Below are 13499 nucleotides of genomic sequence, written 5' to 3' on the forward strand. Positions count from 1 at the left end.
ATCGGGCAGCAATATATATACATATTATCCCGGAGCGTTTGCCCAGGAAAGGCGAGAGGGGGCGTGGCCCAGCGTCCTGGCTGCGGCCTGGCAAGTTGAGGGCGAGCCTGCCGGGGCGTCCTGGACAAGCCCGACATGGTGATCGCTCCGCGTCCTTGATAGGTGCAAGGCGATTGTGAAAACCCAGCGGTAGCCGCTACAATATGTTATTTATTTATTTGGAGCTAGCAAAAGTACCTGGCGTTGCCTGATGGGAATATGAAGAGAGGGGGGAGTCAGAGGGGGGAGGAGAGGAGGAAAGGGGAGGGAGAGGAGATGGGAAGGGGAGGGAGAGGAGAAGGGAAGGGGAGGAGCAGGGAAGGGGGGGGAGGAAAAGGGAAGGGGAGGGGAAGGGGAAAGGTGGGAGGGAGGGGAGGGTTAGTATGTCGAACAAAAATGTTTGTCAATAAAAAAATGGGTACGTAAAATCAAATAGAGAGCTCTGTCTACTTTAACGCCATGGCTTGCAAAAGCAGCCTGAATAGTGTTCACCTCGTGGTGGTTAATCATATTCAAAAAGGGTGATATAACACTCCCAATCTTCCCCAGCCTTGTGACTAATTAATTAAGAGCCCTCATGAAGCAGCATAAGCACCCCAGCAAGCACTCCAACGAAATGTGTAATAAGGAACGGCTGGCTTGGCAAGCGATAGCAAGCTGATTGCATCTGGTTGAAGTGGCGGAGGAATTTTAAAAACAGATCGCAGGTACAGTGGAGTGACACCCTATCCCATGGAAGTATGAAGTAAGTTAAAAATTATTATTAAGTTAAATAAAAAATAACTAACCCCAGAATGAGAATGACAGCCTCGCTTAAATATATGCATACATACACTTAGTTATAAAATCGTTATATATAGTAAATTGTCAGATTTCACTCCAAAATGTTTTAAGTCGGCTCGTACTCAGCTTTGCGTCTCAACGATGACTTTGAGCTTGGCGGTCGTCGAACCGAAGTCACTGCGCGGGAAGCGCACAAGATGGCGCGGAGTCGTGCCCGCAGCCACCAGCGTGAGGGAAGCAGACAGGACAGCCTCCTTCGGTCTGCTCGCGACCTACTCTAACGAATGAAAAAGGGGCCTTTTCTATGGCCCTGGCATTTTCCCCAAGAATTATAATTATCGTCGGCTTTATGGGTATTAAATAGAAATACAGGATGATAAAATTATAGTGTTTACCCTTTAATTTCAACACAAACAAAATGAACCAGGCTCTGTTAATTTGTAACAAGCTCCAGTCTCTTCCTCATGGAGTGTTTGATAAACTTACACAACTCACACAACTGCATCTGTGTTGCAACCAGCTCCAGTCTCTTCCTCATGGAGTGTTTGATAAACTTACACAACTCACACTACTGCATCTGTGTTGCAACCAGCTCCAGTCTCTTCCTCATGGAGTGTTTGATAAACTTACACAACTCACACTACTGGATCTGGGGCCGAACCAGCTGAAATCTGTTCCTGTTCCTTCTCTTGTAAAAACCTGCATATCTCTATTGTTCTGATGAACATTTAAACGTCACAAAGACAAAGCCAAGTGTTACCGGGTTGATTATTTCATATCTTCTCTTATCAATGTCCTTTTAACAATATTCAAACATTATTTCTGTGTTCATTGCAAACATTGTTCATTACCTTCGCAAAAGCGGAAGGTTATGTTTTGATCGCTGTGTATTTATTTGTATGTCTGTGTGTGTGTGTGTGTGTGTGTGTGTATGTTATTCGCATAACTCAAAAAGTATTCAACCGAATTGCATGAAATTTGGTGGGATGATTGGTTATTATACGGGACACATTTGATTAGATTTTGGGAGCAATCGGGTCAAAGGTCAAGGTCAAGGTCACGAAAAGGTCAAAATCGTATTTATCCGATTTGCATGAAATCAGCACCAAACTGTTCACTGTTCTGTTCCCTACACTCCCATGCCAAGTACAGAACAGTAGCTGCGGCGAAGGTATGCGCTCTACCGAGTGCCCGTTCTAGTTGTAATTAATTCCTTCGTTTTTCACTTTCTATCATCGTTCTCTCTCCTTCTCCATCACTCCAAAAGTATTTGTTTAAACGTTGTAAAAGTGTTCTTTGTCCCCCTTGTGTTGTGGCCTCCCCGAGGTGCACGTTTGTGGTGGAATTGTGAATTTCGAATATTTTCCATTGTTATTTTTACGAATAGATAACAATGGAAATTTGTTCAAAATATTTCATTTCGAACAGATCTAGTGATGTAACTCCCCCATCCCGTGTCTATGTCGACCCACTACCCTTCCCACAATGTAGATCCAGTGCCCCCCACGACCCTCCTCCAGTTCTTCCCACAGTGTCGATTCAGTGCCCCCCCCCCACGACCCTCCTCCAGTTCTTCCCACAGTGTAGATCCAGTGCCCTCTCCCCCACAACCCTCCTACAGTTCTTCCCACAGTGTCGATCCAGTGCCCCCCACAACCCTCCTACAGTTCTTCCCACAGTGTCGATCCAGTGCCCCCCACGACCCACCTCCAGTTCTTCCCACAGTGTCGATCCAGTGCCCCCCACGACCCTCCTCCAGTTCTTCCCACAGTGTAGATCCAATGCCCCCCCACGACCCTCCTCCAGTTCTTCCCACAGTGTCGATCCAGTGCCCCCCACGACCCTCCTCCAGTTCTTCCCACAGTGTAGATCCAGTGCCCTCTCCACCACAACCCTCCTACAGTTCTTCCCACAGTGTAGATCCAGTGCCCTCTCCCCCACGACCCTCCTCCAGTTCTTCCCACAGTGTAGATCCAGTGCACTCTCCCCCACAACCCTCCTACAGTTCTTCCCACAGTGTCGATCCAGTGCCCCCCACAACCCTCCTCAAGTTCTTCCCACAGTGTAGATCCAGTGCTCCCCACGACCCTCCTCCAGTTTTTCCCACAGTGTAGATCCAGTGCCCCCCACGACCCTCCTCCAGTTCTTCCCCAATGTAGATCCAGTGCCCCCCCCCCCCCCCACGACCCTCCTCCAGTTCTTCCCACAGTGTAGATCCAGTGCGCTCTCCCCCACAACCCTCCTACAGTTATTCCCACAGTGTAGATCCAGTCCCCCCCCCCCCCCCCCCACGACCCTCCTCTAGTTGTGGGTATTCCAGCAGATGTACGATGTTCTTCGTCCATCCTCTCGCCAAATGTTCTCCAAGCGACACATAAACCACACCTTCGGCACATTCCCTCGAACCGCCACCTTACTACTGCCACCTGGATCTTTTACCACCAACATTCCCATGTGACCTGTGCCCCAGTCCGACCGGTCTCTAATACACATCAGCCCACCAGCCCCTGGCATATCCAGCCATGCACCATCCAACCCTTTCCATCTGGTCTACCAATGCGAGCCTTACGTTCCAGTCTCATTGGACTCTCCTTGTGGGTTGCTTCCAAATCTCTCGGAGTTTTCTGCGTAACAGAATCCTTTCCTTCAGTGGACTCAGTTATCTCCTTTCCTTGTTATTTTTGTCCCGTTATCATGAACACTCAAAGCTAATAATCCAATGAAAGTTTGTCCATGTATTCCTTATTTTGTGAACATGTTACATTTCTCCCCAAGTTTGTCCATGTATTCCTTATTTTATGCACACATTACATTTCTCCCCAAGTTTGTCCATGTATTCCTTATTTTGTGAACATGTTACATTTCTCCCAAAGTTTGTCCATGTATTCCTTATTTTGTGAACATGTTACATTTCTCCCAAAGTTTGTCCATGTATTCCTTATTTTATGCACACATTACATTTCTCCCCAAGTTTGTCCATGTATTCCTTATTTTGTGAACATGTTACATTTCTCCCCAAGTTTGTCCATGTATTCCTTATTTTATGCACACATTACATTTCTCCCCAAGTTTGTCCATGTATTCCTTATTTTATGCACACATTACATTTCTCCCAAAGTTTGTCCATGTATTCCTTATTTTATGCACACATTACATTTCTCCCAAAGTTTGTCCATGTATTCCTTATTTTCTGAACATGTTACATTTCTCCCAAAGTTTGTCAATATATTCCTTATTTTGTGAACACATTACATTTCTCCCAAAGTTTGTCCATGTATTCCTTATTTTCTGAACATGTTACATTTCTCCCAAAGTTTGTCCATGTATTCCTTATTTTGTGAACACATTACATTTCTCCCAAAGTTTGTCCATGTATTCCTTATTTTCTGAACATGTTACATTTCTCCCAAAGTTTGTCCATGTATTCCTTATTTTGTGAACACATTACATTTCTCCCAAAGTTTGTCCATGTATTCCTTATTTTCTAAACATGTTACATTTCTTCCAAAATTTGTCCATGTATTCCTTGTTTTGTGAACACATTACATTTCTCCCAAAGTTTGTCCATGTGTTCCTTATTTTCTGAACATGTTGCATTTCTCCCAAAGTTTATCCATGTATTCTTTATTTTCTGAACAAGTTACATTTCTCCCAAAGTTTGTCCATGTATTCTTTATGATTCATGAGCAGAAGTACCCGGCATTGCCGGGCGGGGGAGGGGAGGGGGGGGGGGAAGGGGAGGGGAGGGGAACGGGGGGGAGGGAAGGAGATGGGGGGGAGGGGAGAAGAGGGGGGGAGAAGAGGGCGGAGGGGGAGGGGGAGGGGGGGGAGGAGAGGGGTGAGGGGGATGGATGTGAGGGGAAGAGGGGTGGGAGGGGGGAGGGAGAGGGTGGGGGGGAGGGGAGGGGGAGGGGTAGGGGTAGGGGGAGGGGAGGGGGAAGGGAGGGGGAGTGGGTAGGGTGGAGGGGGAGGGGAGGACGGAGGGGGGAGGTGGAAGGGGGAGGGAAGGGGAGGGCCAGTCATCAATGACGTTGCAGTTCTCATGGTCGGAGAGCAGCACAACAATCGCGACATCATCCAGGATCTTCGCAACAGCACGAAGCGGATTTTGGAGACTCACCGATCCTGTGATGCCCTCCAGTACCGGCGTTGCCGGACGGGGGAAGGGAGACCCGTACATTCCCAACCCGTACATTCGCCCTCTCGACTCAAGCTCACTCGGACAAAAGCCTCGCACAAATTACACCGTGAAGGCCCAATGGCCATGTCTATGCCACAAATCAAGTACGTGAGCGAGTCGGGCGCACTGAATAGAAAATATATAGAACGCTCATACTCCGTGAAAAGTGAAGCCGCCGTGTCGCCATCTTGGTTAGCACGACTCGACCAACTCGCTTCGCGGATCTCGTTTGTTTTGAACATGTGAATTACGTGCGAATGCGTAACTGTGAGTTTATGGCGGCAAGGGACATCACGTGATCGCTCTGAGCGAATCAGCGCGCTGCTCTGCCACCTGCTCAAATTCCGTGTATAATATTCCTCGCTGAAATGCGCTGAGGTAAATATGAATAAAAAATATGGATCTCATAAAGATGAAAGAAAAAAAACATATGTGGTGTGAATGGCAATGTTCCTCGCTGAAATGTGAAAAAACGCAATCGCTTTTCGCTCTGAAATATGTGCGAACGCGTAACTGAGTTTATGGCGGCAAGGAACATCACGTGATCGCTCTGAGCGAATCAGCGCGCTGCTCTGCCACTGCCTCAGATTCCGTGCATAATATTCCTCGCTGAAATGCGCTAAGGTAAAAATATGGTAAAAAAATATTATGAAATAATTTTTTTTAGGTCGGCCATGTTCTTCCCAGGCTCAATGGCCATGTCTATGCCAAATATCAAGCACGTGAGCCTCTCCGTTTAGGAGTCTATCGGTAACATTACACACACACACACAAACTGTGTTATATATATATATATAGATTGTACTCCGTTTTGTTTAAACGACGTCCTCTTCTAATATTTTTAAACTACAAAGTAATTCCATGTATTTCTTTTTTAACAACATTTTACTGATTCTGACGAACATATTCTCCAATCCTTCTCCTGCTTTTTGCTCTATATACCCTCCTTCAGTTCATCCTGCCTTATGATCATGTTATTTTAAAATGAAATTTGTTTGCATTCCTTGTGTCTGAGTTTGTATGACTAGGGCATGCCCGTACTATATATATATCTAAAATTATATCCCCCCCCCTATTTACATGAAATGGTTTGGTCCAAAGCGAACGGCTTGCGAGTGGTGACAATCCCCCCCCTCTATTTACATGCAATGGTTCGGTCCAAAGCGAACGGCTTCCGGAGTTTGGTAAAGAAATCGCCATCGCGTACACAAACGCGCAGGAAAGCGAATGAATCGCAAATTCGTTTTTATTAGTTGTAAAACATAATGCCCAATTATTCAATTAGCGCCAACGTATTTTGGCTGTTTGCAATTTAATCGCAAGGCAAAGTAGAAAGAGAAGAGGGAAAAAAAGAAAAGCCTTGCCTTGCTGCAAACAGCTGCTGCAAACAACAACAACATGGAAGGCTGCACTGTCCGGAAGTTGGCATATCGCAGTTACGATTATTTTAGTGTTAATGGCCAATTATTCAATTAGCGCCAACGTATTTTGGCTGTTTGCAATTTAATCGCAAGGAAAAGTAGAAAGAGAAGAGGGAAAAAAAGAAAAGCCTTGCATTAACGCATTAACGCTTGCATTGCATTAACGGTTCGGCACACGTGATAGCTCGCTGCTCTCTGATTGGTTGAAGCGTTTTTTGGACATAGCTCGGTAGGTACTTGTCCGATTAATTACAAACCTTGAAAAGGCACATCCTCGGGTCCCCAGCAATATACCTGGCAAGTTTAAAGTATATCGGACCCGTGGTTGTCGAGAAACAGCGGTCACAGACAAACACACAGACACACAGACACACAGACACACAGACACACAGACACACAGACACACAGACACACAGAGATTGCTGGAATTATAGATAGATGACGTCAGACTGATATAAATATTTATATAGTCGTATGTTGAATTATAATTTCCACTGCACCTCGTCGTGCCTCCTTGCAAAGTAACTCCCTGCAGGGAAACGCGGTGACCCATTGTTGGTTCACGAGTTATCAAACAGAGTGACCACTATATTCGTCATGGGTGTGTGTCTGTCTGTGTGTCTGTCTGTCTGTCCGCAGCATAACTACCCGATGATATCATCCGATCTTGATGAAACTTGGGTGGGAGATTGATATCATGATCTAGTTGTGTCCTGCCTAGAATGGGCGTATTGCGCCCATTGTGGGCGGAGCCACGCCCGAAAAAGATGTCTTTTTAGGGTGTAATCAAGTTCAAGCTACATCTTCTCCGAGGGGTTTGGTGGAAACTGACAGGGGTTTCGATATTTGGTTAGGCCAATGTCACGTGTCGAGCCCCACGGAGCTCGATTTTTCATTATTTATTTATATTTTTCATATATATTTTTTTCATTTCATTTTTCACCGAATTTTCGGTTTTGTGCAGCTAACTAACCTCATAACTGATTATACATTATTTTCTATCTCATTTCAAGGTCAGTAACCTTCGTTTTGACATTTCCGGGCCTGTTTCGGTTATAGTCCGTCCTTTGTCATTGAATACCGCTCACTCGTGAACCATCGTCGTCTCCTGACTTGTTTAAGGCTTAATCTCCTTCGTGAAATGTGGCCAAAACACATTCCTGGACCAAGGAACCAGGGCACCAAATCAACCTCGTATCTAATGAATGACTTGCTTAACGATGTGTTTTTTTCTCTCCCACTGTGTCCGTTTGTTTGATTGTGAACAAAATATCTCAAAGAGTTGTGGACGGATTCGGACGAAATTTGGCAGAGATGTAGCGTATGTGACAATGACGAAATGATTACATTTTGGTGAAGATCCGGTTCCGGATTCGGCTACTAGAATTTTTTAAGTGATTCTTCACCATTGGGAGATAAGGCAAAAAAACGATACATAGCAGGATATCTCAAAAAGTTGTGGAGGGATTTGGACAAATCTTGTTGGACAGGTTGTGTGTGTGACAAGGAAGAATCGATTCAATTTTGGTGAAGATCCAGATCCGGATCCAGCTGGTAGAATTTTTTAAATGATTCTTCACCATTGAATAATATGGCCAACCAGGTGGAGGTGTGTCTGCTCTCTACTGAGTGCCGTTCTAGTTTCTGTGTGTTAATTAGAAAGCAATTTCATTATATCACCCAAAGAACACCATCCCGACTGTGAAGCATGGTGGTGGCAGCATCATGCTATGGGGATGTTTCTCATCAGCAGGGACTGTGGCACTTGTCAGGGTAGTAGGGAAAATGGATGGAGCAAAATACAGAAAATTCCGACAGAAAAACCTGCTGGCCTCTGCAAGAAAGCTGAAATTAGGATGGAAGTTCACCTTTCAGAATGACAACGACCCAAAAAACAGCAAAGCTCCACTGGAGGAGCTGAGGACAAAGAGATAAATGGCCGTGAGTGGCCCAGTCAGAGCCCGACCTAAATCCAATCGAAAATCTGTGGCGCGACTTGAAGATTGCTGTCCATCAAAGCTTCGCACACAACTTGACTGATCTTGAACAGTTTGGTACCGAAGAATGGGCAAATATTGCCCAATCAAGGTGTGCAAAGATGGCAGAGACCCTATCGCAACAGACACACAGCTGTAATGTCTGATTGAATGCAATTTAATTCCAGGTTTTAAAGCAACAAAAGGTAAAAAAAAATTTGAAAGAGATTGTACACTTTCCATGTACACTGTATTTGCTCTCTAACCCGAAACTGCACACACAATTTCAATGAAACTGGATCACAACCTTCATCGCTCATGATGTACCAAAATGTGTTCATGGCATTGAGAATGTCGAGGACCTGTGGGGGGTTTGAGTGACTGTCCATCTTTTGGTAGTTGTTTTATCTGGTAATAGTCCGAAAATATGTACCTACTCTATTATCAAAAGTTTGGTTTTCATATTATCGTGATTTTATCATATCATATTCCGATTAAAAGGTTCTGATTTTAAATGAGAGCATTATCCAAGTCTTCACATGGAATCAGGAACAGACTTCAGCTGGTTGCTGTACAGCTCCAGATGTGTTAATTTAGTGAGTTTATCAAAGATTCCCACGGGGAGGAACTTTAACTGATTACGATCCAGGTCAAGCCTTGCTAGTTGTGTAAGTTTATCAAAAACTCCACTCGGAATGGACGGAATCTTGTTGTGATCCCGACGGAGCACCGTTAGTTCGGAGAGTTTATTAAACACTCCATCAGGAAGATCCTTCATTTGTTGTTAGGTTTTGTTTTAATTCCATGTCAATCATTTTAAAATCAGAATGGGAATTCAAATATTGTTATTGATTGGGAAGACTGTGGTGCCGTCTGTATCTGTTCTTAATCCCATTTTATTATCCTCCAAGCAAAAGCATTCGTCCCCAGTGATGGGAAACGTTTCCAGTTAATATATCAATTTAAGTTATTTCATAGACTTTATAAAGGTTAATTATATCGCACTCTTGGTTTCACTTAGAGTCAAAGCTCTGAGAAACCCACACCGCCCACCGCAAAATGGTGGTGCAACATTGGGTGGTGGAGGTTGGATTTGTCTCTAAAGAGGGCAAAATGTATCTGTTTTAAGAAGCTAAAACAATTTAGTGTAGAATATGCTGCATGCAAAATAATATCCTGCATCCAATGCTGGTGCAGATTTTCAAATGTGGCGAGGGAAGCTGCCGCCATAAAATGGGGACAGATTAACACACAGACAGATAAAATGATGCACAATACGTATGTGTATATATTTATAAGATGTATATAATTTTTTTGTGTTGTTATATTATTTCATTATACACAATACATATATGTTTTTGTAGTGTTGTCATTTTGTTGTCGTTGACATTGTTTAAGCTTTGCCCCAGCCACATGACCAGCCTGCAGTACATATATATATATATATATTGTTGCGAATATGGAATTTGGCCTCCATATCCGCTTGTAAATATTCCCCTATTTCCCCAATACTCCCCAACTATCCCCAATCCCCCATTCCCTAGTCCCATTGTCTGTAAACAACACTCTGTAGAACCGACCTTCCCCTTTTTCCCCCATTAAATGTCGTGCCCAGGTCCACCGCATCTCACGTAGACAACTTTCGGACATCTTGCTAGTTATTCTTAGTCTATGTCAGTTAAGGACTCGTTTCCATTAATTCTGACTCTTCGTTGCACCAGAATGTGATTATATGGCACCAGTAGTGAGTTTAGGACCTTCCCATACCTCCTCCCATCTTCTTCCCCAAACAACAACAACAACAACAACTACAACCACAACTACAACAACGGCGCGCGCGGGGAGTGTGCGTCCTCCCTCCGGCTCGGTTAGCCGCCATTATCCATGCGCTCCACGGGGTTACCACGAAGGGGCTGGCTGTCAGCTCCTCGTCAAGGGCGGAGCCTGGTAAACCCCCCGCACCCAATAAGAAGGGCGGACCGATTCCATCTGGGCGGAGCTAACGAGCCGAGGGCGTGTCACTCCCCGCCGGATATACGCAGCCACTTGCCGGACGTGACGTGAGATGCGCCCCGAGCTTGAAGAGGAAGAACCAGTCGTGACCTCCGAGCGCTGTGACCTCCCTGCATCTCTGGACCGGACCGAGTCGATTCTGCCTTGAGCCAAGAGTGCACCTTGAGCCATCGACTGCCTGCCTTTCCTTGCCATCAATCCCCGTGTGAGTCAGTTTTTGTCCCGTTTATCTGTCGTCTGTTGGGAATAATATAAGAGTGTGTCTAAGTGCTTATCTTACTATGCTGTACCTCTTGTAGTTGTAATCTAACCTTCCGCCATAATATAACCTCCTCCGGAGGTCTTGAGAACTGAACCCTGGTGTCGTGTCATTTTAATCCAGCCGTTGTGTCATTTTCCTCAATTGACCTAGCGTAGCGCGACTAGTCAACGTTCGAGTATAATCGGGTAACTTGTGCAGACGTGGTCATACCAAACCGCTCGGTAAACTAACATCCACCACCGCGTCTGTAACAATTGGTGTCGAGGAGTGGAATTCGGACCCGGGACTAAATTTGTTAGGCCCAAACTTTGGGAGGTAGAATCGATCCGGAGCGCGTTTACTGCGCTCGACGAAATTATAACGGTGAAATTTGATTTTGTTATACGGAAATAAAAACCCGAATTTTGAAAGTCGCGCTATGGCAGACCAAGTCGGCTGGGGTCCGGTAGGGGAGATTGAGGCAGGGTCGGTCCAGGACCAAATTGAGGGACGCGAGGAGAGCGAAGCAGTGAAGGCGGCAGGGTCGCAAAATAGCGTTGTCGTGCACGTGGGTGTAGCGGCACCAAATTTAGCCGCGGCCGTGGTCACGGTAGCCGAACCCGAGATGCCAATGAATTGGAACCTGTTTATGAAACAGATGATGGCCTTTATGGTAAAAACAGACGATAATTTCAAAGGGATGGAAAACAGGATGGGAAACCAAATGGAGATAATGGGAAACCAAATGGGGGTAAATGAGGGACGAAGCGAGGGGTACCGGTGAGGAGTTAGACAAGAAATTTGGGAAGTTCGACAATAATTTTGAGGGGTTAGACAACGGGATAAAAGAGGTAAAAAATGGGTTAATGGGGGTAGAAAACAGAATGGCCGCTCAAGAGAATCAAATGGAAGGGATGCAAAAGGGGTTAGAGGGGGTAGAAAATAGAATGGCTGCCCAGGAGAATCAGATAGAGGGAGTGAAAAATGGGTTAGAGGGGTTAGAAAACAGGATGGAAGGCAAATTGAGGGACATGAGGGACCAAGCGGAAAGGGAAGTGAACCAAATGGGGCAGCAGATAGAGGGGGTCAGAATGGGGGTAGAAACCAAACTGGATGCTCACAGGGAGGAAATGGAGCAGATGAGGGTGGCATCTGGGCAGGAGATGCAAGTGATGGGAGAGGAGATCAGAAGAGGTGTGAGTGAGGAGGTCGGAGGAGTGCGCGAGGGGGTGAGGCACTGTAAGGAGCGCATGGAGAAGGAGGTGAGAAAGGGGACTGTAAAATTGCAAAGTGGTATAGAGGAGTTGACGCTGGGAGTAGAACAACTGACAGTGGGACAAAAGGAGTTGGGGGAACAGGTAAAGAAGAACACAGCGGTAATAGAGGGGTTAAAATCGACGCAGAAGGAGATGAAAAAGGACGTATGGGTAATTAAAAAAGAGTGTCAGACGGTACATGAGGACTTGACGAAAAAAATGAACAAAGTGGTAGAGGTGATGGAGGTTAAAGAGCGGGAGGTGCGGGAGCACATAGAAAAAAATAAAGTGGAGTTAGAGGAAGAACTTAAAGGGGCGCACGAAGAGATGAAGGAGATGAAGCAAAAATTAGAAGAAGTGGAAGAAGGGGTGAGCGAAATTAAGAAGCGACGGAGAGAGGATAAGAAAGAGATAAAGGAGGAAGTAAAAGAATTGGTCCAAAGTCTGTGTTCGGATCGTGATGATGTGCTCATTAACCGGATGAGGGATTCGCAGGTGATGGAGGAGAAGCGAAGAGGAAGAGGACCCGGTGTAAGTGGTGACCAATATGGTCGTGCGTATGATGCGCCAGGGGATTTAAGAAGCTTGGGGGTCGAGATGGACCCGGGTGTTCGTGAGAGGCCGTGGGTGAAGTGTGCGACAGGTCTGGTGTGCGAAAAAGGAGGTGTGCGAGAAAGTCCGACTCTGGGGTGTGTGAGGAAAAAGAGCGTGCCAAGGAGTGAGTGTGCTGGCGAGAGTGAGTCGGTCGTAGCACGTGTGCGAGGGAGCACATGGAAGCGCGGTGTGGTAAGTGTTACAGAGGGTGTGACGGGAGAGTGTGCGCAAGAGTGTGCGCAAGAAAGGTGTGTGACGGACAGGTGCATGAGGAAAGAGTGCGCTGTCAAAGGCAAGGGAGAATGCACGCCTGTGGTGAGTGTTACAGAGGGTGTGACGGGAGAGTGTGCGCAGGAGTGTGCGCGAGAAAGGTGTGTGACGGACAGGTGCATGGGGAAAGAGTGCGCTGTCAAAGGCAAGGAAGAATGCACGCCTGTGGTGAGTGTTACAGAGGGTGTGACGGGAGAGTGTGCGCGAGAAAGGTGTGTGACGGACAGGTGCATGGGGAAAGAGTGCGCTGTCAAAGGCAAGGAGGAATGCACGCCTGTGGTGAGTGTGACAGAGGGTGTAACGGGAGAGTGTGCGCGAGAAAGGTGTGTGACGGACAGGTGCATGAGGAAAGAGTGCGCTGTCAAGAGTAAGGGTGAGTGCGCTGTGAAGAATGGAGGTGAGAGTAGTGAGAGTGACAAGGAGAGTGAGTTGGTTGTGACAGGTGAGCGAGGATGTACACCTGGGATGGAAGGATGCACACCTGGAATGGTAGAGCGTGAGTGGGAATGCACGCTGGAGTTGGTAGTGAGGCACGTGGTTGGGTGTGCGAATGAGAGCACACCTGTGATTGTCACAGAGGAGGTGACCGAGGAGGGGGCGCGAAGAGGTGTTTTGGTGAGGTGTGCTACCAACGAATGTGTGCCAAAGTGTTCGGTGGTCAGGTGTGTGACCAAGGCTGTGAGTGGAATGAGGGTACCTGGGTGTGTAAGGAAAGGTACGAGGAGC

At 46.3% G+C, this 13499-nt stretch overlaps 1 long non-coding RNA gene across 1 annotated transcript in view; it reads right to left on the bottom strand.

Annotated features, from left to right (window-relative positions):
• The window catches only part of LOC144892446 (uncharacterized), a 689374-nt gene that overhangs the window by 557403 nt on the left and 118472 nt on the right, over positions 1 to 13499 (bottom strand). Inside the window, exon 2 of the long non-coding RNA XR_013623664.1 lies at positions 945 to 1094. This is a non-coding gene — a long non-coding RNA (uncharacterized LOC144892446). The remainder of the gene's footprint in view (positions 1 to 944; positions 1095 to 13499) is intronic.

The sequence above is a fragment of the Myxine glutinosa genome, chromosome 5 (assembly GCF_964187855.1).
Source record: "Myxine glutinosa chromosome 5, kmMyxGlut1.1, whole genome shotgun sequence".
Taxonomy (NCBI): domain Eukaryota; kingdom Metazoa; phylum Chordata; class Myxini; order Myxiniformes; family Myxinidae; genus Myxine; species Myxine glutinosa.